We start from the raw sequence: 23,593 nt of genomic DNA, 5'->3' as shown, positions 1-23,593 counted from the left end.
ATCTTAATAGTTTCTTGTGTATCATTTTTTTGAAATATGATTTCATATAGTTAAGGCTGGCCCCAAATCTTGTAAGTAATTGAGGATGGCCTTAAACTCCCAATGCTCTTAAATGCCCAAATCTGGGATTACACGTGCACACCACTATTTTTTGAATGTTAAGGATTGACCGTAAGCTCTCATGCATGCTAGGCATGCACCCTGCCACTGAACTTTACTTGAGTTTATAAATACATACATTCATTAAACAAATCACAATTGCACACTTAGTATATAAGTGGTGTTATGCTCAGGTGTGGAATTCTAGTTGCTAGAAAAAGGAAACACATACAGACCTAGGCATTGAGTGACTGGAGGGATCCATGCTAAGGGGGTAGGTAGTTCAGGGGAAGCCTGATGTGAAAGACAATGGGGAAACAGAAAAAAGCTAAGAATTCCAGGCAGGGGATAGCTTAGGTTGTTATGTATAATATATGTATTCTTTTAATTTCTATTTTCTCTGCTGAATGGTACAGTGCATAAAGGCAGAAATAAGGTTACTAGTATCCAGTGCTGAATTTCAAGCACTTGAAATTGTGCTTGTAACATAGCGTGTATGGAGCTAGGCAACAGGATACCCCAGGCTGACCTCAAAAATGTGATTCCTTTGCCTCAGGTTTCTAAGTGCTGGGATTACAGGTGTGTACCACTTTGCCTGACTCTAGTCAATGAACAAATAAGAGAATATCTCACTTGAGCTTTAAAATGCTTCTTTTACACAAATAGAAAATCCCTTGGTTCTTCTGGTGATGCGGCGTGGCCCTAGCCAAGGTCCATTGTGAAAGCAAAAAAGAAAGTTGTATCTTGAAGGTTCCTGGCACTGGGATAGACTATGGGCCAAACAGAGGATCTCACTCTGGGCCTGAAGATCTATGGCCCTCCAGTCTGAATCTAGCAAATGCTATCAACGAGGCTGAGTACACAGTAGCTGGCAGAAGAGAGCCATCTACAAAGCTCAACTCCATTGTGGCAGAGCAGACACCGCGAATTTGAAACTGAGACTTAGTATCTTGACAAAAAGTTCAGATGGTTAAAAAAAAATACTAATCACCTGGCCTACTTCAGGTTAAGAAGGCAATTCACACTAGACAATGGATTTTACTCTTATTTACTTATGATCCCAATAACATTTACAAGGAGTGATTTGCCCTATTTGACAGTCGATAACACTGAGTCTTAGAGAGACAAAGTCACCCATGTAGGTCACAAAGCCAGACATGGAAGAGTGGGGCCTTGACTTTAGGTCTCTATGGAGTTTCTGTGACAGCCCAGCTACACAGAAGGCTAGGGAGCGTTATATGAGCCCAGCTATTGATAATTCCATTGCAGAATGTTAACCAGGAGCCAGGCATGGTGTTTGGGAAGACTCTTCATCTGGTAGCTCATGCCACACCACCTCCAGTAGGATCTGTGTGACAAGTTCCACACACTGAGGTGATTGACCTCAAAAGGGGGAGGTCTCCTGGAACAGGTTGTGGAACTCTCTGCCGGAGGGAAAAATATTGAGCCATAGTTCTCATGGCAATCTATCTGTTATGTTTTCTCTTATTCCTTTTCTTATTTACATGTTCCTGGTAGCCTAGGCCAAGATCTTAAGCGAGAATAATAGGTAAGAAACCATCCCTAGAGATGGGGCCACTAACCTGACCTTATCCCCGGGGAAATCATTTGTAAATGATTATTTTCTAAATCATCTACAAAACTATTATGATAAAAATTTTTTTCCTAACAATAAAATTTCATATGGCTACACATAGTGTGTCATTGGAGGTGGATTTTGGTATATGGTAAAGAAAGCCTTAATTAGAAAGAATTAAAATAGTTTAAATTTATACACTGAAGATTATAAGAAATCAGGCACTAGATGTTAAATAATAATTGACCACGGGGCTGGAGAGTTAGTTCAGTGGTTAAGAGCACTGACCGTTAAAGATTTATTAACCTGCTCCTGGAAATATGCCACTAGCCTTGGACGACATCCTTTTAGAGTTGTTATATTTTGATGATTTACAATGATGTTACCTGTTCTGTTTGGGATTCACTGAAAACATAGTTCCAGAGTTGTAATGCTTGGATAATTTTTGTGCTTTACAGTGCCAAATGATTTTTGTTGGTATTTGTGACTGTTTCACTGGATATAGTCTCTAAGAGATGTAATGTTTGTTTTTTTTTGTTTTTTGTTTTTTTTTTTTTAAAGATTTATTTATTTTTATTATATGTAAGTACACTGTAGCTGTCTTCAGACACTCCAGAAGAGGGAGTCAGATCTCATTACGGATGGTTGTGAGCCACCATGTGGTTGCTGGGATTTGAACTTCAGACCTTCGGAAGAGCAGTCGGGTGCTCTTACCCACTGAGCCATCTCACCAGCCCATGTTTGTTTTTTTTAATGTATAAAATTCCCTGCTTGAGAGCTGCAGAATACACTCAGATTCAAACTGCCTCTGTGTTTGGTTCTGTTTGTCACTGCCGAATCCTTACCCACCTAACTTCGAGGACCCTCATTCCAGAGATCCCCATACTTGACTGGTGTGGTCCATGGCAAGCTCAGGACTGGAAATTGGAGACAGTTTTATTTTTACTTGTTGAGACAGAGTTTTACTATGTAGCCTTGGCCTGCCTGGAACTCATATTGATCTGTCCGCCTGTACTGCCTAATACTGTTTTGATTCCTCTTGGGAGGAGCCTTGGATTCGGTTAGGCCTATGACTTACCTGGTCTCTCCCTTCACCTTCCTGGACAGGAAGTTGTGAACCAAACTAGAAAGTCCAGGAGCCAACCCAGGTTCAGGCAGCCACTGTCAAGGCTTCTGTGTGGACAGTTGGGTTCCTGGCTTGCAGATGCTCTGTCTTGCTATTCCCTGGAGAGAGTAATGAAGAAGTCAGAGGGAGGGAGGGAGGGAGTGCCCCAAGGGGGAGTGCTCTATGTAGGATTACATCTTTGGAATATATTCTTGAGGTCAGAGTTTAGAGTCTGGGGTGGTTAGATTACCAAACATTTATTCTAAAGAAAGGTACAACCACATCTCATTTCTCTATGAGCAGACCTCATACTCTATTTGTTCTTTATACATGTTCATCTGCACATACCAGGCATGAAAATGCCTTGTTCAATGTACTTAAATGTATGTATACTTCCTCTGATAGCTAGGAAGGGCCATCAGTGGGTATAAAATCATTTGGGCAGGTGGTTGAGGAGCAGGATACTCATGGAGCCTTGCAGTGTCACCCTACAGATGACTCGCTAACTACTAAGCAACTACAGAGGAAGATGTGTCCCTCCAACAGAGTAATTTCCTTTAACCGAATGATCGAACTTACTACAACCAAAACTGGAATGAAGTGACAAGATGCTGTGCAATGTAGGGGCACATCACCTAGGTAGTGCCAAACACACCATATATATGTTCTGCTTACATCTGCTCATGGGGAGAGAGCTGGAAAAGCCAAAGCAATTCAGATCCTATAAGACATAGTCTACATAATAAACTCGTCCTCAAAAAGAAATAGTGGAGAGTATTATAGATGGGAGAGATGGAAAAGAAGTAAAAATCTAAAGTCAGGAGTCGTGACTTATGCCTGTAACCCCAGGGATCTTAGCATTTGGGAGGTGGCTGGAGAGTCAGAAGTTCAAGGCCAGCCTTAATACAAAACAAAAGTTCCTTATCAGGTGAGACACCCTTGGCTGGGATGTCAGGGCATTTCGCTGTCTATGGTGCACAACAACACAGTGTTCCTAGCCACTTACACGGAAATCTGGTGGCCTCTCTAGCTCTCAGGAGCATGCCTAGTTCCTCTAGAATTTGTCGGGGATTCACTGTCAGTCTTGTCAAGGAAAACTGAAAATAGGAAAGCAGGAATCCAGTTTGTGTTTCCCCAATTCCCAACTGACAAAAAAATAAAAGAAAAAGAAGAAAAGAAAAAGAAAAGAAAAGAAAAGAAAAGGAAAAGAAAAGAAAATGAAATGAAATGAAATGAAATAAAATAAAATAAAAGGAAGCTGAAGAATTCCCCAGGCTGTTTCCAAACATCCTGAAAAAGAGAGAGCCATTCCCAAAAGACACACGCTCAGGAGAAGCAGTGGAAAGCCCATGCCTGGCATCTGGACCACACGGATGATGGAATAAAGAGAACTTACTTCTTCATCTTTGAATAATGTCCGTGGTTTCCTTTGACATTGTAGTGTGTAAGGCAGGGCAGATGTGCTTGTTCAGTTGGCTTGTTGACTAGGTTAGGGTTGCAAACTTTAATTATACAGCTAGTTTGTGTGTTGCCTCTCTTACCTCTTGCGAAGCATCTTGTTGTTGCTAAAATTGTATTACCACATTATGTTCTACCTACTCACCTGCTGCCTTTGAGATTTACATCTTTGTACAGATGCTGCTTTTAATGGGCATTTGACTGCTACGGGAGAGGGGACATGTTGTCATTCCTTGTTTCCTTTTAAAAGCAGTTAGTCTATACACGTTAAAGAATTCAACCTGGGAAGCCAGGCATGGTGGGATATGACTTTATCCCAGCACTTAGGCAGAGGCAGGAGGCAAGGGGGCAGGGGGCAGGGCAAGGGACCAGGGGCTAGGGGGCAGGGGGCAGAGGCTAGGGGCCAGGGGGCAGAGGGCAGAGGCTAGGGGCCAGGGGGCAGAGGGCAGAGGCTAGGGGCCAGGGGCCAGGGGGCAGGGGGTAGGGGGCAGGGGACAGGAGGCAGGATCTCTGTGAGTCTGAGACCAGCCAAGTCTATGTAGTAAGACTTTGTTTCAAAAAACAAAAACAAAAATAAAGACAACCAGCCACAAAACAACAACCATCCCCCCCCTTTTAAAAATCAATCTTGTGGCTGGCATGATGGCTCAGAGGCTAAGTGCACTTTGCTCTCACAGAGGGCAGGAGGTTGGTTCTCAGCACCTGCATTAGTGGCTTCTAACCATCCAAAAGGCTAGTTCCAGGGTATCTGATGTCCACTTCTAACCTCCTCAGGCACCAGGCATGCATGTGGTACAATACATGTATGCAGGCAATACAGTTGCACACATAAAAATAAATAAATCTAAAAACAAAACAATCTTAGCTAGGTTTGGTGATTCCTGCCTTTAACCCCAACATTCCAGAGGCAGAGGCAGCGATAATCTGACTGACGGCCTGAGTGAATGCATGGTGTGTGCTGTGGACATGGCTATGGTAAGGACCCCAGTGCCTTGGCCTCATGGGAGTGGCCAGGTTCCTCCCAGGGGAGACACAGAGGGATGGCAAAGCCTTCCTTGGGCTTAATGTTGAGAGTGTGTGCAGACAATGTCCACAGCTTTCTTTCCCTGCTCCTTCTGCTCCTACTGGGATTAGCTAAGCCAGCCTCCTGTATATAATAGCAATGCCTCCTTGGTTATCTGTATCTTGTTATTCTGTTACATGCAATAACCCCACCCCTCCTCTTCAACTATATATAATGAACACACTGAGCTTCTAGGGTGCTGGGGTCCCCAGCAGATAGCTGAACCCACTGGACCCCAGATTTTCTGTGTGTTTCTTCTTCATTTCCTCATAGCCCTAGTCAGATCAGTCCCTTGAGATGTCCAGCAGGACACGTTGATACAACATAATTTAATCATGTTTATCTTCTAGCGTCCCCTTAGCTCCTACCCTACAATCCTTTTGTTTTTCTGAGACATCGTTTCTCTACATAGAACTCGCTATGTAGATCAGGCTAACCTTGAATTCCCAGAAATCCACCTGCCCCTGCCTCCTAAGCCCTGTGGTTAAGGGATGTAGCACCATGCCCCATTTGCCAGTTGTTTTTACCCACAATCCTAGAGAAATTCTCATATAAACCTACTAGGAGATATATTCATCATTTATATGTGTGTGTGTGTGCGTGTCTATGTGTGCCTGTGTGTGCAAGTGTGTGGGTCCAAGGAGCTAGTAAATCTAGTTGGGTGTGTCACTGTGGACTGTGGACTGTTGGTGCAGGATGCTAAGTAGCCGCAGAAGCCCCAAGCTGAGGCCACTCTCCATTAGGGTGACCAGCATTCTAGCTGCCTAGGCCAATTGCACTTATACCCAGTGTTCATGTCTAGTTGCTAATAGAGTTCCTTCGATTCTTCAACAGTATATGGGTTTGGATAGTAGTGTACACCTGCTAGGTCAGATTCCCTAGAAAGAGAGCCACGGACTGTGGGGGAAGAGAATGTTCTCAGGAAGAAGGGGAAGATGGAAGCAAGAGACAAAAGGCTGAACAGGAGGAGATGACACACGCCTGTAATCCCAGTACTCAGTAGGTGGAGGCAGGAAGACCAGAACTTCAGGGCCATCCTCAACTACACAGGCAGTTTGAGGCCAGCCTGAGCCACATAGGGTGTTCCAGGTCAGTCTTGGCCATGCCTTGAGATGGTGTTTCAGAAGACAAAAACAAACAAACCAAACCAAACCAAACCCAAACAAACAAGCCAAACCCCAGTGCTTCCAAAAGTACGAACAGAAGCAAAATACAATGGCAGGTGGAGAGGGGCTTGTGGAAAATGGAAACAAAGCTCTACAGTTTGGAAGCGAGCCGAGTGGTGATACGGTGAGTGTGGTACGTGCCTTGGCACTCAGGAAGCAAAGACAGGTGGATTTCTGAGTTTTGAGGCCAGCCTGGTCTATATAGGAAGTTTTAGGCCAGTCAGGGCCACACAGTGAGACCTTGTCTTAAAAAGAAAAGAAAGGATGCATGAATTCCAACCCCTTTCTCTGCCCCTGATATTCAAAACAGAAAATATTTGAGGACTTAAAAGAGAAAGTTGTCATCTTGGAGTTCCCCTTTTTCCCTTTTGCTTTACTTTTTTTTTTTTTCTTTTAATGTTTCAACAAAAATACCTGACAAGAAGCAGCTTAGGGAAGGAAGGATGGGTCCAGTTCTGCTCTCAGATCGCAGGTATGGCCCGTCCACACAGCAGCAGGAGTGGAGACTGCTCAGCTAGCTTTGTCCCCAGTCAGGAACCGAAGAGACCTGCATGCCAGGCCTCAGCTCACTTCCTCTTAGTTTGGATCTGGCTATGAGGTGGTGCTACCCACGTTCAGGGTGGGTCTTCCCTTCTCAGTGAAACCTCTCTGGAAACGATGTCACGGACTTCTCCAGAGGAGCCATTTCATGGTGATTCTAAATCTGGTCCAATCCATGATGAAAACTAACCAGTGAACTTTGTTCTCTGAGAGGCTAGGATTGGCAAGTGGGGAGCCCGGGCTTCTGATCGAAAGGGCTAGAGGCCAAGAGTGAAACATTTTAGCAGAGGAAGGAGTGCATTGGCCTTAAATTCAGAAGAAGTGGAAAATCAAACCCTTACACAGAACATACAGGGCTGGAGCTGGGCCTCAGGAACCCCTAGGTGCCCGGGTATCATGATGCCAGGATCGTGTGTCTGCACCTCTGCTCTGCTCATCGCATTTAGTCTCCTTCCCTAAAAATCCATGGACTACAAATGCCAGACCCAAGGATTTGAGTTGAGGGTGAGGGGGAAGTCCAGGGCGCCCAATTGGAAGTCCTTTGGGATGGGCAAGTCTCCTTTCAAGGCTGAGTCTGAGGTTGGGGAGCACCCCAGCCATTTCAGGTCCAACGCGAGAGGCTGGAATTGTCAGCTACCATCGGTGAGCAGCCAGACACAGCTCGGTGCAGCCACCAGCAGCCGCTGCCAGCATTCATTTACTGGAAGTCTTGATTCCATACAGAAAAGCTTTTCAGAACTAGTCAGCAGGAAGGAGACATTGTGTTCATTAAGGTGTAAGTATGGGAGTTAATAAAAGGAGATTCAGCACCAGGTGTGGGTAGTGGCTTCCAGAGACAGACATGTGTGGTGTCTCAGCAGTAGCCATATTTACAGTTTCGGTGGCTTCTGAAGTTGCCTTGCTTTTCAAAGGATCTCCATGGGTCAGTGGTTAAGAACATGTTCCTACAGAGGATCCACATTCTATTCCCAGCACCAAAACTGGGTAGCTCCTAACCACATGTAAGTCAGCTCTATGGCATCTGACGCCCTCTTCTGGCCTCCTATGGCACCTGCACTTCCATGCACATACCCCTACCACAGATGCAAAATTAAATAATGCAATTTTAATTGAAAGAAGAATCTTTTTGGTAATGATCATAGGGTAGTCTCTGAGCTGCACTGACTAGGGTTACAAGCAGCCAAGGCGATGAATGACCTTAGCAGCGGTGGGTCTGGAGACACAGCCCTCAGATGTCCCTCCCTGGCAGCAGCCTGAGCAATTCTTTCAGAAACTTCTACTCGTGCAAAGTGGATTCCTGCCCACACTCACCGCAGACAAGACCTTCAGAACTGGCAAGTGTAAGACAGAGTTGGAGTTTATTAAAAGAGGCGCTAGCACCGATTCCACGCAGGGGGGTTTGACAAGGCTTACTGTAAGAAGGGTTGTGAGAAAGGAGCCTGCAGTTGTTGTCACTGTGGGTGTGATGGGTGTGTAGGTGACCCTGAGGCTTTTAAGTTCTATCAACTTGCAGCCAGAGTCAAAGGCTCAAGGCTTTCCTATTGTAAACAAGGTTTTAAGGTGGGTGGACTGGGCAGTTATTTAGCTTTGGGAATGGGAGGACTTGACAGATTCCAAGTCTTCAGGTTTGAAGCTGGGAAAAGAGGAAGACCATCCTTATATGCTTAGGCCTTAAGTATACGGCCTATTGGTATTTTAACTTAAAAAATGATTTTTTTTTGTTTGTTTTGAGACACAGTCTCACTATGTAGCCTTAAACAGCCTAGAACTCTCTATATAGACCAGGATGGCCTTGAACTCAAAGAGATGCTCCTGCCTCAGCCTCCTGAGTGCTGGAATTGAAGGCATACACTTTATTTTAACATTCTTATTGGAAACATCTCTCTATAAAAAGAATATTTTCTCCCTGTTGCCAGCCTTACCAGCAAATGCTCGAGAATTCCTGCTTCTCAGCTGGCCAGTGGCTTCTCCGGCCTCTGGAGGGAAGGGATATTTTTCCTTTCTATGCCCCCCCCTAATTCCTCCATCTCTCCATCCTGCCTCAGAACGACAGCATGTTAGTCATAGACCATTAGCCTGACACACATCAGGTTGGAAATAGTTTCCTGGCGCTCATGTTTTTCTTGGAAAGATTCTTTGGTAACCTGCTCGAGGGAGGGGAGACCCTGAGCGTGTTGGCAGGCAGGGCTGAAATGGCGACTCTGCCTTGGAGTAGAAGCAAACAGGAATTTCTGGGAAGGAGGGAATGGAGGGATAGAGAAGACTGGGCTGCTGAAGCAGAGAAGAACCAGTGAGATGCCCTGAGGCAGAGGGACTCCACTGCTGGGGGGCATTCCCTGGAGTGTGTGTGTGTACATGTGTGTATATATTATGTATGTGGGTGTATGTGTGGTGTGTGTGTGTGTGTGTATGTGTGATGTCGTGTGTATGTATTATGTGTGTGGGTGTATGTGTGGTGTGTGTGTGATGTGTGTGTGTATGTATTTATGTGTGTGGTGTATATGTGGTGTGTATATGTGTATGTTTGGGGTGTGTGTGTGTGGTATGTATGTGGTATGTGTAGTGAGTATGTGTGTATGTGTGTGGTGTGTATGTTTGTGTATGTGTATATGTGTGTGTGTGGTGTGAGTGTGTGTATGTGTGTGGTGTGTACATGTGTAGGTGTATATGTGTGTGTTGTGTTATGTGTTGTGTGTATTGTGTGTGTTGCGTAGGGATGCTTTGTTCATGACGTCCTGATTGTGAGCTTCTCCAACACCTCCAGTGCCCTGGTGGAAGGCGCCTGAGCGCCACAGTGCCTCCTTTCTCTAAGTGGTGTGAGGAGCTGCACACGGAGGAGAAAGGATTCTGGAATGAGAGGGATCTGTATGTGTTCTGCCCAGTGGAGAACGCCTTGGCCAGGGCCAGAGTGAAGGCGAATTAATGAAGGAAAGAAAGAAAGCTGTGGCGTCAGGGCCAGCTATAAAAGCAAAATGGACAGAAGACACAGGTAGGAAAAAAAGACGCAGGTGAAATTTGCCATTAGACTTCTGCTCAGTAAGTGGAGCGAGGGCAGGAGAGTCAGCTCGGCAGTTAGGAGTACACTGCTCACCCGGGATTGGTGCGGACCACTCACATGCAGGCTCACAGCTGCCTATAACTCCAGTCCCGGGCATCGGACGCCCTCTTCTGCCCTCTGCAGGCATCTGCACACATATGGTGCACATACATACGTGCGGGTACACACACACACACACACATACATGTACATAACCAAAAGAATCTCAAGGCTGGAGAGGTGAATCAGCAGTAAGGGCACTCGCTGCTCTTGCAAGAGGACCTGAGGTCAATTTCCTGCGCTCACATGATGGTTCACAACTTTCTGCAACTCCAGGTCCAGAGATCTGACTTTTTTTTTTTTTTTTTTTGGCTTCTTTGGTCACTGGCATTCATGTTGGGCACATATATACATGCAGGCAAAGCACTCATATACATACAATAAAAATAAATAAATCTTCAAAACATATAAAGAAGTAAAATTTGATGAAAAGAGCCCCGTGTGGGGGAGTGGGGGGGGTGCTGTGGCTCCAGCTAGCCCTGAATCCTTGATCTCTTGCTTCAGCCTCTCGAGTGTTGGAGCTGCGGGTGCGCACCATCGTGCTGGTGCATCGTGGCTGGGCTCTGGGCTGCTGAAGTGTTGTACTGGATAACGGAAGTAGGTAAGGGTGAGGCGGGGAGTCCTCTAACTAAATGTCTGTCTGGAGTTCTTGGAGGCAGAGGCTCCCCTTGTTTAGTGTTTTCTCGTGCCAGCAGAGGGCAGTAGAGGCCAGTTAACAGATTTGCCCCCCCCCCCCCCAGGGGTGGCTGTTTGCAACGTGGACCCAAGTGAAGGCCGCACTTTACTATGGAGAAGCCCCAGCCACAGGCCAGATCTAAGACTGGAGGCTCAGCTTTTGACTCTAGGCTGAATCTAGCCAGAGAAACCTGGGCCTGATCAAGACCAGTGCTGCTGGCAAATCTAAGCCGCACAATCTCTCTGGGAATGCTTCAACAGCCTCTTCTGGAGTTTCTTCCCAGCATGCTCCGTGTGCTGTTAAAAGCCCTTCAGTGGTCCTGCATGCCTGCAAGATGTGCTGTTTTGTCTATCCTGTCCAGGTGAAGGGGAACATGTAGCTCCTCTGAGCATTTGAAAGACCTAGCAATCTCCACTCTGCCCCACGTGGATGTATGTGCACCATGTTCATGCCGGGTGCCTGAGGTCAATAGAGCATCAAATCCAATGGGCCTGGAGTTACTGATGCTTGTGAGTTGCTGTGGGGGTGCTGGGAACTGAACCCAGGTCCTCTGCAAGAGCACCACTGTGGTTTTAACCACTGAAATAGCTCTCTAACTCTAAGTAATTACTAAATAAAATAATGAACAAGCAATTTCCCAGAGTGCATTGTGGTCTCCGAACCCCAACCTTCATTCCGATCCTACACAGCTGTGTTGCAGGGTACAGAATCGCACAGGTTGGAGGTGGGAAGAGACTTTTTGGTGAGTCTCTGAGGTCCACAGGACAATGTCCTCACTCTTTGGATTGGTAATTGGTCCTTTTATGTCACCTCTAGCTTCTTCCTCTAGCCTGATCTCCCTTGTCCCCAGACTTTCAGCTTGCAAAACTATTCAGTTAATGTAGTTTTTGTAATGTTAATGTAAAAACTCCCCAGTTAGTGAAATTCATCCATCCATCCATCCATCCATCCATCCATCCATCCATCCATCCATCCATTCATTCATTCATTCTTTTGTGTGTGTGTGTGTGTGTGTGGGTCATGTATGTCATAGGGCATACAGGAAAGTCTTTGGTTTTTTTTTGTTTTGTTTTTTTTTTGTTGTTGGTTTTTTTTTTTTCATCTTTACATGGGTGATGCCTGCTTTTGGTTGTCAGTCTGTCTACATCCAGAATTAACTAAAACCCAGGTCACTGGATACACTTGTGAGGGATTTTTTTTTTCTGAAGTAAACATTAGAAGTGGGAAGACCCATTTTTAATCCAGATCTCCTGAGGTGGTAAGAGCCACCTTTAACCTTGGTCACGCCTTCTGCTGGCAGTTCTTGCTGGCGAGTCCATTCCATCACTGGCACGAGAGCCTACCTCTTCAGGATTCTGGCCGATTCTGAAGACCAGCTGAGACATCCAGCCTTGTGTACTGAAAAACTACTGGATTTTTGGACCTTCCTTTGGTAGACAGCCATTGTTAGGCTAGCTTGACCACAGCCTATAAGCCATTCTAGCCCCCCCTTTCCCCCGCAGTTCATTCAATAAGTTCTTATCCTCTTGACAACCGTGACTGATACACATGGCTTTTGGAGGTTGAACATAGGTGTCTATTGAGCCATCTCTCTCTATCTTTTCAAGTTGCTTTTTTTTGTTGTTGTTTATTTACTTATTTTTTTAATATTTAATTTTATTTTCAAGATTTATATATTTTATCTTATGTATGTGAGTATTTTGCCTTTAAGTATGTATGTGCATTACATGTGTACCGGGTGCCTGTGAAGTCAGAAGAGGGTGCTACATGCCCTGGAACTGGACTTACATCATGTGGATGGTAGGTCTTCTGGAAGAGCAGACAGTGCTCTTAATCGTGGAGCCACCTCTCCAGCCCTAAACATGAGCATTAAAGCCTTTTCCTGTTGTCTTTTGAGACAGAATCTATCTAGGTAGACCTGGCTGTCATGGAACTCAATATGTGGACCAGGCTGGCCTCAAAACCACACAGATCCACCTGTCTCTGCCTCTTGAGTGCTGGGATGAAAGGCATGGGCCACCATTCCTGGAAAGATGTTTTTAAAACTTAATTAATTCTTATTTATTCTGGTCTCATACATTACATCCTGATGGCAATTTCCCCTCCCTCTACTCTTTCCAGCCCCCACCCCTTCGACGACTCCTTTTCCCTTCAGAAAAGAACAGGCTTCCCAGGGATATCAACTGAACATGCGTTACAACAAGACTAGGCACAGAACCTCATAGTAAGGCTGGAGGTGGCAATCCAGTCAGAGGAGAAGGGTCTCAGAAGCTGGGGAAGGAGTCAGAGACACCTCCCACTCCCACTGTTAGGAGTCCCACGAGAACACCAAGCTACACAACCATAACACATATGCAGAGGACCTAGCAGAGACCCACGCAGGCTCCAAGATCGCTGCTTCAGGCTCTGTGAGCCCCTATGAGCCCTGCTTAGCTGATTCTGTGGAGTGTGGGGTTTTCTTTTATATAATTTTTAAATCTACCTGTATTGTGTGCCCATGTGCGTTTTTGTGCAGCACATTCATGCAGGTGCCTGTAGAATCCAGAAGAGAGTATTGGATCCCTTGGAGCTAGAGTTACAGGCGGTTGTGAGCCATGTGATGTGGGTGCAAGGAACCAAACTCAGGGCCTCTGACAGAGCAGTAACTGCTCATAATGCCAGACTTCTCTCTCCAGCCCTATTTACTTACTATTTTTAATTTTAAAGGCAGCATCTTGCTATATAGTTCAGGCTGGCCTTTAACCAGAGGTTCTGCCAGGCACCAATCACCATGTATAGGGTCTGATCACCCCAAATAACTTCCTGGTTCTGAGCACACTTGTTTGGAGTTCCAGCACTGGAGGCCATTTCCTTTGGAGGGCAAAGGAAATTGAAGGCCTCTTGGTCTTCAGGGAGCCCCAGCTCATGTTGAAAACTCCCGTGATGAGTCTTCTGATAAGCCCACGTCAGCCCGTTCCCAGGAGGATGAGCTGGCTGACCAGCAGCCAAGGGCGAGATGAGATGCCGTGGGAAGGAGATCCTGACTGGGGGCCTGAGGAATGTGGGAAACACCAGGCAGGCAGATCAGCAGTGTGGGGAGGGTGTGCTCATCTCGGGAGGTCAGGCCTCTGTGAGAGCCTGGGTTGAAGATGCAGGAAGCCTGGCGTTACCACCAACTGGCTGTAGGTCAGCATGCTACGGTGCTGACTTGCTTCTGGGTTTTTATAGAGGATCTTTCACGTTAGGAAATTGCCAGCGCTGGGTGGTGGTTACCATGGCAACTATCTCTGCACTATAGCAACCAAGGAGACAGTTGCCATGACTATGGCTGCCAGGTACAAGAGACAAGTGATTGGCTATCAGCTCTACCTTGAGGCAGATTCTTCCTCCCCTCCTCTTCCTTCTGCCACCAACTGCTAAAGTTCAGTGTGTGTGTGTGTGTGTGTGTGTGTGTGTGTGTGTGTGTGTGTGGCCAGATGCAGTGATGCTCAACTGAGATGTCAGGCAGCAGGGACCCAGTGTACCAAGACCTTGGCGTAGGCTGACCTTCGGTATAACGGTAAATCTCTGTTTTTGTCTGTGCCCCTCCCTATCTGGATAATTTCAAAGATTGTGTAAGGTCCCTTCAGTTGTAAATTGAGAAACAAATTGGAAACCAAAGGGATGTTACAAAATTAATGAGACAAGTCAACAACTGTCCCGAGAACCCTTACTGATGGTTCCTACTGCCCCAATGATACTCATGTGCCAGACAGTGCCCTCTGTAGCTGTGAGGAGGTCTGGGAGAGGGGTCCTCTTAAAGAGTCTGGAGTGTTCATTGTTTCAGGTGAGTGGCACCAGGAACTCCAGATAGAGCCATTAATAATTACCAGGACCTCATGTAATTGTTCTTTGGGATAGTTCTTTTTAGATAGATTATATTGACATGGCTGGCTTTGAACTTATGATTCTCCTCCCGAGTCCAGGTATATGTCCCTACATCTAGTTTATGTTATGCTTTGAATTGGACCCAGGGCTTCATGAATGTTAGCTGAGCACCCTATCAACTTATTCACACCCATCCAGCCTACATAGTATGACCACATGCTTGTATCGAGGCTAACAAAAGCCTTGCTTGTGTCTGTTGTGGTGGAGGTCAGGGGCACTGCACTTTCTGATGTTAGAGAGATCAGGTTGCATCTGGCTTAACTGATAGCTCTCAAGTCCAGCCTTGGCAGAGGGATAATCACTCTTCCTTTCTGGTCTCCACAGCCTTGGCCTTCTGGGTTTCAGGGACAGCTGATGGTTGGAGAAACAGGCGGGGCACCAGATGAAATGACAGTGCCCAGGAACCCAAAGAGGAAGCAAGGAACTTGGACACTTCTCCCTGGGCAGATGCCAGATCTGTTGCCTCCAGGATCTGCCCTTCCCCCTGCAAGCCTGACAGTCCCCGCCCCTTGCCTCTTATAGCAGGACTTTGCAAACAGTCTTTCTGGATGGACACTGGACACGGCTGCGCCTCCTCCCTGAACACTTTCCATTCCCAGACTGAGCCTCAGCCACGGCTCCTCAGGAAAATTGGCCGAAAGAGACATTTTCCATGCTCTTGACTCCTCTGGCCATGCTGGCACGCTCCAACATCTTCTCCCCCCTGGTAAACCACGCCCAGAAAGAGGATGCTGTCCATCAACCTGCTGTTACTCATCCACCACTTAGTCTAAAGTCATTTCATCTCTCCGGGCCTCAGTGATCTAATCTATGAATAAACTATTCAGGCTGCATGTGGTAGTGCAGGTCTGTGGTCGCAGCACTGGAGATAAGGAGGCAGGAGAAGAACAAGTTGAGGCTAGCCCAGGCTGTGTTAAGTACGGGGACCAGATTTGAACCTGCATGATTGACAGGTGGTCATGACAGTACACCAGGATTCGGGACTCAGGGAATTGGAGACAGGATCCCTGGGGCAAGCTGGTTAGCTAGACTAGTCTAAGTGGTAATCGCTGGGTTCAATATGTAAGGTGGAGAGAGATTACAGAAGATAGCTGATGTCAACCTCTGGCTTTCATGAGCACATTTGCATATGTACACCAGCACACACATATCTGCCCACACATATGTGAACAGGTATGCAGATATACACATGCATAGACACATGAATAAAGAAAGGAAGAAAGAAAGAAAGAAGGGAAGAAAGAAAGAAGAAAGAAAGAAAGAAAGAAAGAAGGAAGGAAAGAAAGAAAGAAGAAAGAAAGAAAGAAAGAGAAAAAGGAAAAAAGAAGAAAAAAAGAAAGAACCCATAAAAAATCCATCCAAACACCTCTCTCTCTCTCTCTCTCTCTCTCTCTCTCTCTCTCACACACACACACACACACACACACACACACACACACAGAGAGAGAGAGAGAGAGAGAGAGAGAGAAGGGTCAGGGGATGTGGCTCAGTTGGTAAAGTACCTGACACACAAGTACAAGGAGCCGAGTTCAGCTCTCCGGAATCTACTGGAACGATGAACCGATGAACGGTTGGGCACAAAGGCACAGGCCTGTAACCCCCTGGCCTTGGGAGTAGAGAGCAGGGACAAACTGATCCCCGAATCTCATTGGCTGGCCAACTTAGCCAAACCAATAAGCTGCAGGTTCAGTGAGAGACCCTGTCTCAGGAAGTAAAGGTGAAACCAGGCAGTGGTAGCACATGCCTTTAATCCCAGCACTCAGGAGGCAGAGGCAGATGGATCTCTGTGAGTTTGAGGCCAGTCTAGTCTACATAGGAGTTCCAGGACAGCCAGGGCTATACAGAGAAACCCTGTCTTGAACAAACAAACAAGAAAGTAAAGGTAGAGAGTGAGAGAGAAAGGACACTTGATGTAGACCTTGAACCATCACATGTCTGCACGCACATGTTCATGTACGCTGATGCACACACACCATACACATGCCCACATCACATACACACACATGCATATACCATATACACCACACAATGCACACACCACACACACCACACATATCACACACACATATACCATATACACACATACATCATATACACACATATGTGCATACAATACATACATACCACACATATACACAAACCACACACATGCATACCACCCAACATGTATACAACACATACACATACCACACACATGCACACATACACAAATACACACGCACACACTTCTGTTCATATATACAACACATATAACCACACACACACAGACACACACAGACACACACAGACACACAGACACACAGACACACAGACACACAGACACACACACACACACACACACACACACACACACACACACACACACACACAGAGAATGAGCTACCTGAGAAGGAGGCTTAGTTAGAACTCTTTAGTCTAACTTAGACATTTCTTTTTCTTTTTTTCTTTTTCTTCTTTGTTTTTTCTGTAAAAGCCCTGGCTGCCCAGGAACTCACTTTTTAGACCAGGCTGGCCTCGAACTCACAGAGATCTGCCTGCCCCTGCCTCCTGAGTGCTGGGATTAAAGGCATGCGCCACCATCATGCCTGACAAGAAACAGACATTTCTTCTTTTGTCTTTAATATTATTTGTTGCCTGTGACTTTGCATGAGGTTGGAGTCTTCACTCTCATCTGTAAAATGCACATCTTTCACTACTGTGGGAGTTGATGAAGTGCCTGTGTTGTGAGCATCTCAGGGCTCAACGACCGCTACTTCGATCTTGTGTTTTGAGACAGAGTCTTACTGTACAGCTAAGCCGGTCTTTGAACGCAGCATCCTCTTGCCTCTTGGGTCCTGAGGTTATAGGTATGTGGTACCATGTTTGAGACAGGGTCTCACTATATAGCTTAAATGCGATGCAATTTCCTGTGTAGCCAAGGCTGGCCCCAAATTCTCCATCTCCCTATCTCAGTGCTGGATTCCAGGGATATGCCATGATGGCCATTTTATTTTTTAAAAGATTTACTTATTATTTTGATTTCTTATGTGTATGAGCATTTTGCCTGCATGCACGTGTGAGCACTGTTTGTGTACCTGGTGCCCATGAAGTCTAGAAGAAGGTACCCGGTCCTTCTGGACCTGGAGTTAGGATGGTGTGAGCAGTCACGTGGGTGCTGGGGACGGAACCGGGTCCTCTGCAAGAATAGCCCCCCCCCTCTTTCCCTCTTCCCCCCCCCCACTTCCCTCTGAGACAGGATTTCTCTGTGCAACTGTCCTTGCTGTCTTGGAACTTGCTTTGTAGACCAGTCTGACTCCGAACTCACAGAGATCCACCTGCCTCTGCCTCCTTAGTGATGGGATTAAAGGCGTGCACCACCACAGTCAACTTCTGTTCCATCTTTTGAAATTTTTAGCTAGGTAACTAAAATGAAAGTTTAGATTAGCATATGAAACATCATGGCAAACCCTGGTTTCAGTCTGCGTAACACCCACTAACCACATTGCTTTGTAAACCTGAGCACATCCCACATTGCAGAGGTCAAGGGTCTCCCCTAATCTCGCCTGGCACTTGGCTAAGCAGGAGGCCCTCACAGGCCCAGTTGGTGACTGCAAGCTTCCTGTTCAGAGGAGGCTCTGGTAAGCAGGAGAGGACCTGTCTAGCTAGGCAGAGAGCAGAGTGCAGGTGTCCATAGTAAAGCGCAAGCCAGCTTTCAGAAGCTGTCCTTTCAAAGCTTTGCTGGGCTTTGGGGCAGCTGAGGGGCACTGCCACTGAGGGGAATATTGCCCAGCTGTTGTAATCCAGGAAGTGTCATGTCAACAATGGCACACCCTCCTGACAGCTTCTGTTTATCTCACCCCCCCACCCGCCCCCAAAGCCTGGTGCTGTATGAGGTGGACCTTGGTGTGGGAAATCTAGTACAGCACTATTTAACAATGGAACTAATGAAATGCACACACCCTTGGATAGCCAGCTTCACTCTCATAGTCCGTCTCTCCCTCGTGTTAAAAGACACACAGCCAGGTAAAACATTTTCACCCAGATGTCGATCATCGATTGATGGATGTCACAGCTCATCCATACTGTGAAATACTTCTCAGTCATGAAAAAGAACATGGTCAAGAAAAACACTGATGGGCAGAAAGGAGAAATACACATATCCACAATTACAGTTGATTTCCACTCTCCTCAGCATGGATTTTAAATGAAGGCATAGTTACTAGGGACACAGAAAGCTTGACCGGCATGCCACGATGGAGTCAGTTCTCTTCACTTTAAAAAGATTTTTTTTTTAAATTATTATTTTAAGTTATGTGTATGTGTGTCAGGGGTGGGGCGGGGCATGGGTATATGTATGCAAGTCTGGCTGCCTACAGAGTTCAGAGGCATTGGATTCCCTGGAGCTGATGTTATAGGAGGTTGTAAGCTGCCTGACATGGGTGTGGGAGCTGAGCTCAGGTCCTCCGGAAAAGCTCCGAAAAAAATCCTGACAAACTGAGGAAAAGAGATTCGGCCTTTTCAGTTGTAGCTCTTTCATTTTTTGTGAAGCTGCAGGCAGCCTCGTGGATAAATGCCCCTTTTAAACTTCTTGCCATCTGTTTTCTGTTGTTTTATTTATTCTTATAACAAAATTATTACTGTGAATTCAAGTCCAGTTTGAAATCCTTAAGAGCAAACAAGCGTTCAGTAGACATCTGCCCTCCAGCCCAGAAAACCTTCCTTCACATGTCACTGCCCTGAACGGGGCAGATTCTCCTTAGATCAGCCTCTAGCTAAATATAATCAGAATTTCTTCTTGATTCCACAGAGGAGAACAACACAGTAGTTCTGTAATGTGGAAAAATAAAAGAAAAAAAAAGTTCAAACATCTTCTACAGGAAAAATGGAGGCAGAGGAAAGGATAATGGTGGCTACCTCCAGGGAGAATGGAGGACATGGGGCAGGGCATGGGAAGGGCATGGGGAGGGCATGGGGGATGGTATGGGGAGGGCATGTGGAGGACATGGGTGAGGGCATGGAGGATGGTATGGGGAGGGCATGGGGGAGGGTATGGGGAGGGCATGGAGGAGGGCATTGAGGGCATGGGGGAGGGCATGGGGGATGGTATGGGGAGGACATGGGGGAGGGCACGGGGAGGGCATGGAGGAGGGCATTGAGGAGGGCATGGGGGGTGGTATGGGAAGGACATGGGGTAGGGTATGGGGTAGGGCATGAAAGGAGTTCTATGACAGATGCCACAGTTCTGTCCAATGGCCTTCACTTCCTTACAGAAGCCATCTTGTTTGGAACAGCAGGGATGAAGTAGGACTGGCCCAAAGCAGGTGTGGTAATCTCATTCCTATTCTCTTCTGCCTCGTCGTAGCCTTTCCAGCTTCCCTCGCAGATGGAAGTAGTAAGATTCATTTTGGCCAGTGAGCTATAAACAAAAGTCTTTTGGCAAACAATTCCTCCCTTGACTGAGAGAGGGAGGGAGGGAGGGAGGGAAGGAGGTAGGGAGAGAGGGAAGGAGGTAGGGAGAGAGGGAAGGAGGGAGGGAGGGAGGGAGGGAGATAGAGAGAGAGAGAGAGAGAGAGAGAGAGAGAGAGAGAGAGAGAGAGAGAGAGAGAGAGAAAGAGAGAGATTGATTTTGTTTGGGATACCAGTCTAAGAATGGAATGCTTGGAATTGTGGTTGTCATATTATAGGCACGAGAAAAAGCTTGACAGAACTACAGAGTTGCAGAGCAGGGTCCTCACCTTTTAGGGCTGATGAATCAACCCGCAGTTGCCGACCTCTGGAGATGTAGGTAGAAAATGTTCTTAGAAGGGTTCCTATCATGCATAGCTGCAGGCAGCTTCATAGATAAGGCATCTCTGAAATTTCATACCGTATATTCTCTGTTGTTTTGATTTATCTTTCCAATGAAAATGTATTATTGCTGTAATTCCAAGTTTAGTTTGAAATATACACTACCTGGCATTGGGCATCCTTGATATTCCAAGTGGCAGGAAGAGGCACTGTTGGAGAGAGAGCTAGTGGGGAGATCACAGAAGGGACACACTGTTCCTTGTAATCGTGTCCTAACAGAGAGGAGTGGCCTTGCAGCCTGGGGGGCAGCGGAGAATCCATTTCTCATCTCTGTTTGGGTTTTCATCTGAGGCTGTAAAATGCTAGCCTCTGGTTAGACTTAGATGAAGGATGTATAGATTGGTGGCTGCTAGGCATGTCTTGCCCAGTTTTTGTTTTTGTTTTTAATTTTATTTTATGCAGATGTTTTGCCTGCACATGCATTTGTGCATCATGTATGTGCCTGGTGCCTACAGACATAGTGACACACATCTTTAATTCCAGTATTTAGAGTCAGGGGCAGGAAGGTTCTGTTACGTTCAAGTTTAGCTTGGTCTACATAGTGATTTACAGGCCAGCCAGAGAAACTAAAAAAATTCAGGCCTGGAGAGATGGCTTAGTGGTTAAGAACACAGGCTACTCTTTCAGAGAACCTGTATTCAATTCCCAGCACTCACATGGCAGCTCGCAACTGTTTGTAACCAGTTCTGGAAGTTTCAGTGCCCTCTTCTGGTCTCTGTGGGCACCAGGCATGAATGTGGTGCATAAACACACATGGAGGCAAAACTTTCATACGCATAAAATGAAATAATCAAGATAAATACATTAAAGATTTGAGATATTTCACAGAAAGATCGACTCCTGGTTTTCTTAGGAAAATGGAAGTATCCATGGTTCTGGCCTCCAATCCTGACAGCCCAGGGGCAACAGGCAGCTTAGGCCTCTCTTCCCTTTCAGCAGGTGAACTAGTTACTTTTCTGTTGCTGTGATTAAACACCATGATCAAGGCAATTTAGAGAGGGAAGGGTTTGGGCTCACAGCTTCAGATGAATAAGAGCCCATTATACTAGGAAAGCATGATAGCAGGCAGCCTCGGGGGCCGGAGCAGTGCGCTCATATCATGAACCAGAGAGGGAACTGCATGTGAGCCAGGCTATACACTCTCAAAGCATGCCCCAGTGACACACTTCCTCCAACAAGACCACGCCTCCTAAACCGCTCTAAACAGCTCTACCAAATAGGGACTAAATGGTCAATACCTGAGCCTATGGGGGAACATTTCTCACTTGAACTATCATGCGGGACAGGTTGTTCCGAATCAAGATGCTCTCTAAAGTCTACCTCTGACCTCTATAATTTATGTGACCTAACTCTGTTAACATTTCGGTTTGTGACTGCTCTCTCTCTCTCTCTCTCTCTCTCTCTCTGTGTGTGTGTGTTTGGACTTTTGTATAAGCCTGGAAGAGCCATTAGCAAGGAGTGCCTTCATTGCCCTTCTGAGGTGGTGGAGTGTATATCTACCTGGTAGTCCAGACTGTGGGAGATGTCTTGTTGGGCAAGGAGGATAATTGGGAGACAAGTCTTACTTCTGAGGGTATGGAGTAGGGTTTTCTGAAAGGTAAAGAGGGAGAGATTTGCTCAGTGCAGGTATATTAGTGACCGAATACCTGTCAGAAGCAACTTAAAGTAGGAGAAATTTAGTTTGGCTTGCAGTTTGAGGGACACAGTCCAGCACGGCAGAGAAGACATGGCTAACAGAAGCAGCTGGTTCTGAGGTGATGGGAGCTTGCAGTGTTGGTTTCTCACATGGCTTGGACCAGGAAGTCAAGCTGGATTACAACTCTTAGGGCTTTCCGTAATGGCCTCTTCCAGTCAGCTAGACCCTGTGTTCCAAAAGTTCCAGGGCCTCTTAAAACATCACCAGAGCCTTTAGGTCCGTGAGTGTGGGGGAGACATTTCAGACTCTCTCTCTAAGCACTGCTTCTGGATAAAGACATGGGCTCCAGGAAGAGAGGTGAGGTCAGCCTCTGGGGACAGTGACCCCTTTCTAATATCCCCCAGGTCCTCTCTTCATATCCATTGCATCTTAGTTAGGGTTTCTATTGCTGTGAAGAGATATCATGACCAAGGCAACTCTTATAAAGGACAACATTTAATTGGGGCTGGCTTACAGGTGAGAGATTCAGTCCATTATCATCAAGGCAGGAGCATGGTAGCAACTAGGCAGGCGTGGCACTGGAGGAGCAGAGAGTTCTACATCTTGTTCTGAAGGCAAACAGGAGAAGACTGAATCCCCAGGCAGCTAGGAGGAGGTTCTCAAAGCCCATTCCACCAGTGACACACCTCCTCCAACAAGGCCACACCCACTTCAACAAGGCCACACCTCCTAATAGTACCACTCCCTGGGCCAAGCATATACAAACCACCACACTTTGGAACAGAACTAGGGTGAAGATGTGAATGAATAAAAGCCCATTCCTCACTTTCCTGCATTCGTTTCTCTACTTCACTCTGGTGAGGACATATAAAATTCTCCACAATGTCCAGGTCTAAACCTCTAGAATCTGCTACATGACATGGTGAAGACATGTTATCTTACACCTGCTAACCAGACAGATGACTCTGATCTGAAGAGGTTGGCAGCTGGGGAAATGGCTGTGAGAAGGAATGAGACCCTTTGTTTGGATCTCCAGCACTCATGGCACTCATGGTACAATGCTGTGCATCTGTGACTCTCACTGGTATTGGGCAGAGGCAGGCAAGTCCCGAGGAACCGCTGGCCAGCTGGAAACAGTAAGGGAGAGGCTCTGTGAGAGACTCTGTCCTAAATTGGGTGAAGAGGCACAGAGAAAGACACCTCATGACGTTTGTCTGGAAAGATGGACCAGTGCCTAAGAGTTCTTGCCACTTTTGCAGAGGTCCTGAGTTTGATTCTCAGCACATTGGGTGACTCAACACTGCCAGTAACTTCAGCTCCAGGGATCCTGATGCTCTCTTCTGTCCCCCTTGAGCACCAGTGCCAGGAAAGTGGCATACACCCAGAGACACATACACATTTAAAAAAAAAATCTTTCACGGCGTGGTGGCACACACACTTGGTCC

At 46.4% G+C, this 23,593-nt stretch overlaps 2 long non-coding RNA genes across 4 annotated transcripts; one reads left to right on the top strand and one right to left on the bottom strand.

Annotated features, from left to right (window-relative positions):
* The first annotated feature begins 14,070 nt into the window (after positions 1-14,070).
* On the top strand, positions 14,071-15,518 carry 1700030C14Rik (RIKEN cDNA 1700030C14 gene). The gene is made up of 2 exons (NR_156705.1): positions 14,071-14,318; positions 15,011-15,518. It is a non-coding gene; the product is annotated as an RIKEN cDNA 1700030C14 gene (long non-coding RNA).
* A 3,743-nt stretch (positions 15,519-19,261) lies between these two features.
* On the bottom strand, positions 19,262-22,646 carry Gm31791. Of its 3 annotated transcripts, XR_375130.3 has the most exons (5): positions 22,013-22,646; positions 20,618-20,661; positions 20,401-20,517; positions 19,934-20,081; positions 19,262-19,492 (listed from the first exon to the last, which is right to left on the bottom strand). It is a non-coding gene; the product is annotated as a predicted gene, 31791 (long non-coding RNA). The 3 variants fall into 3 exon arrangements; XR_866863.2 differs by having other exon boundaries at positions 20,401-20,661; XR_375131.3 differs by lacking the exon at positions 22,013-22,646 and having other exon boundaries at positions 20,401-20,877.
* Between the last annotated feature and the right edge of the window lie 947 nt (positions 22,647-23,593).

This window comes from Mus musculus, chromosome 2, assembly GCF_000001635.26.
Source record: "Mus musculus strain C57BL/6J chromosome 2, GRCm38.p6 C57BL/6J".
In the NCBI taxonomy this organism is placed as follows: Eukaryota; Metazoa; Chordata; class Mammalia; order Rodentia; family Muridae; genus Mus; species Mus musculus.
This window is presented reverse-complemented; position numbering and strand designations above follow the sequence as displayed.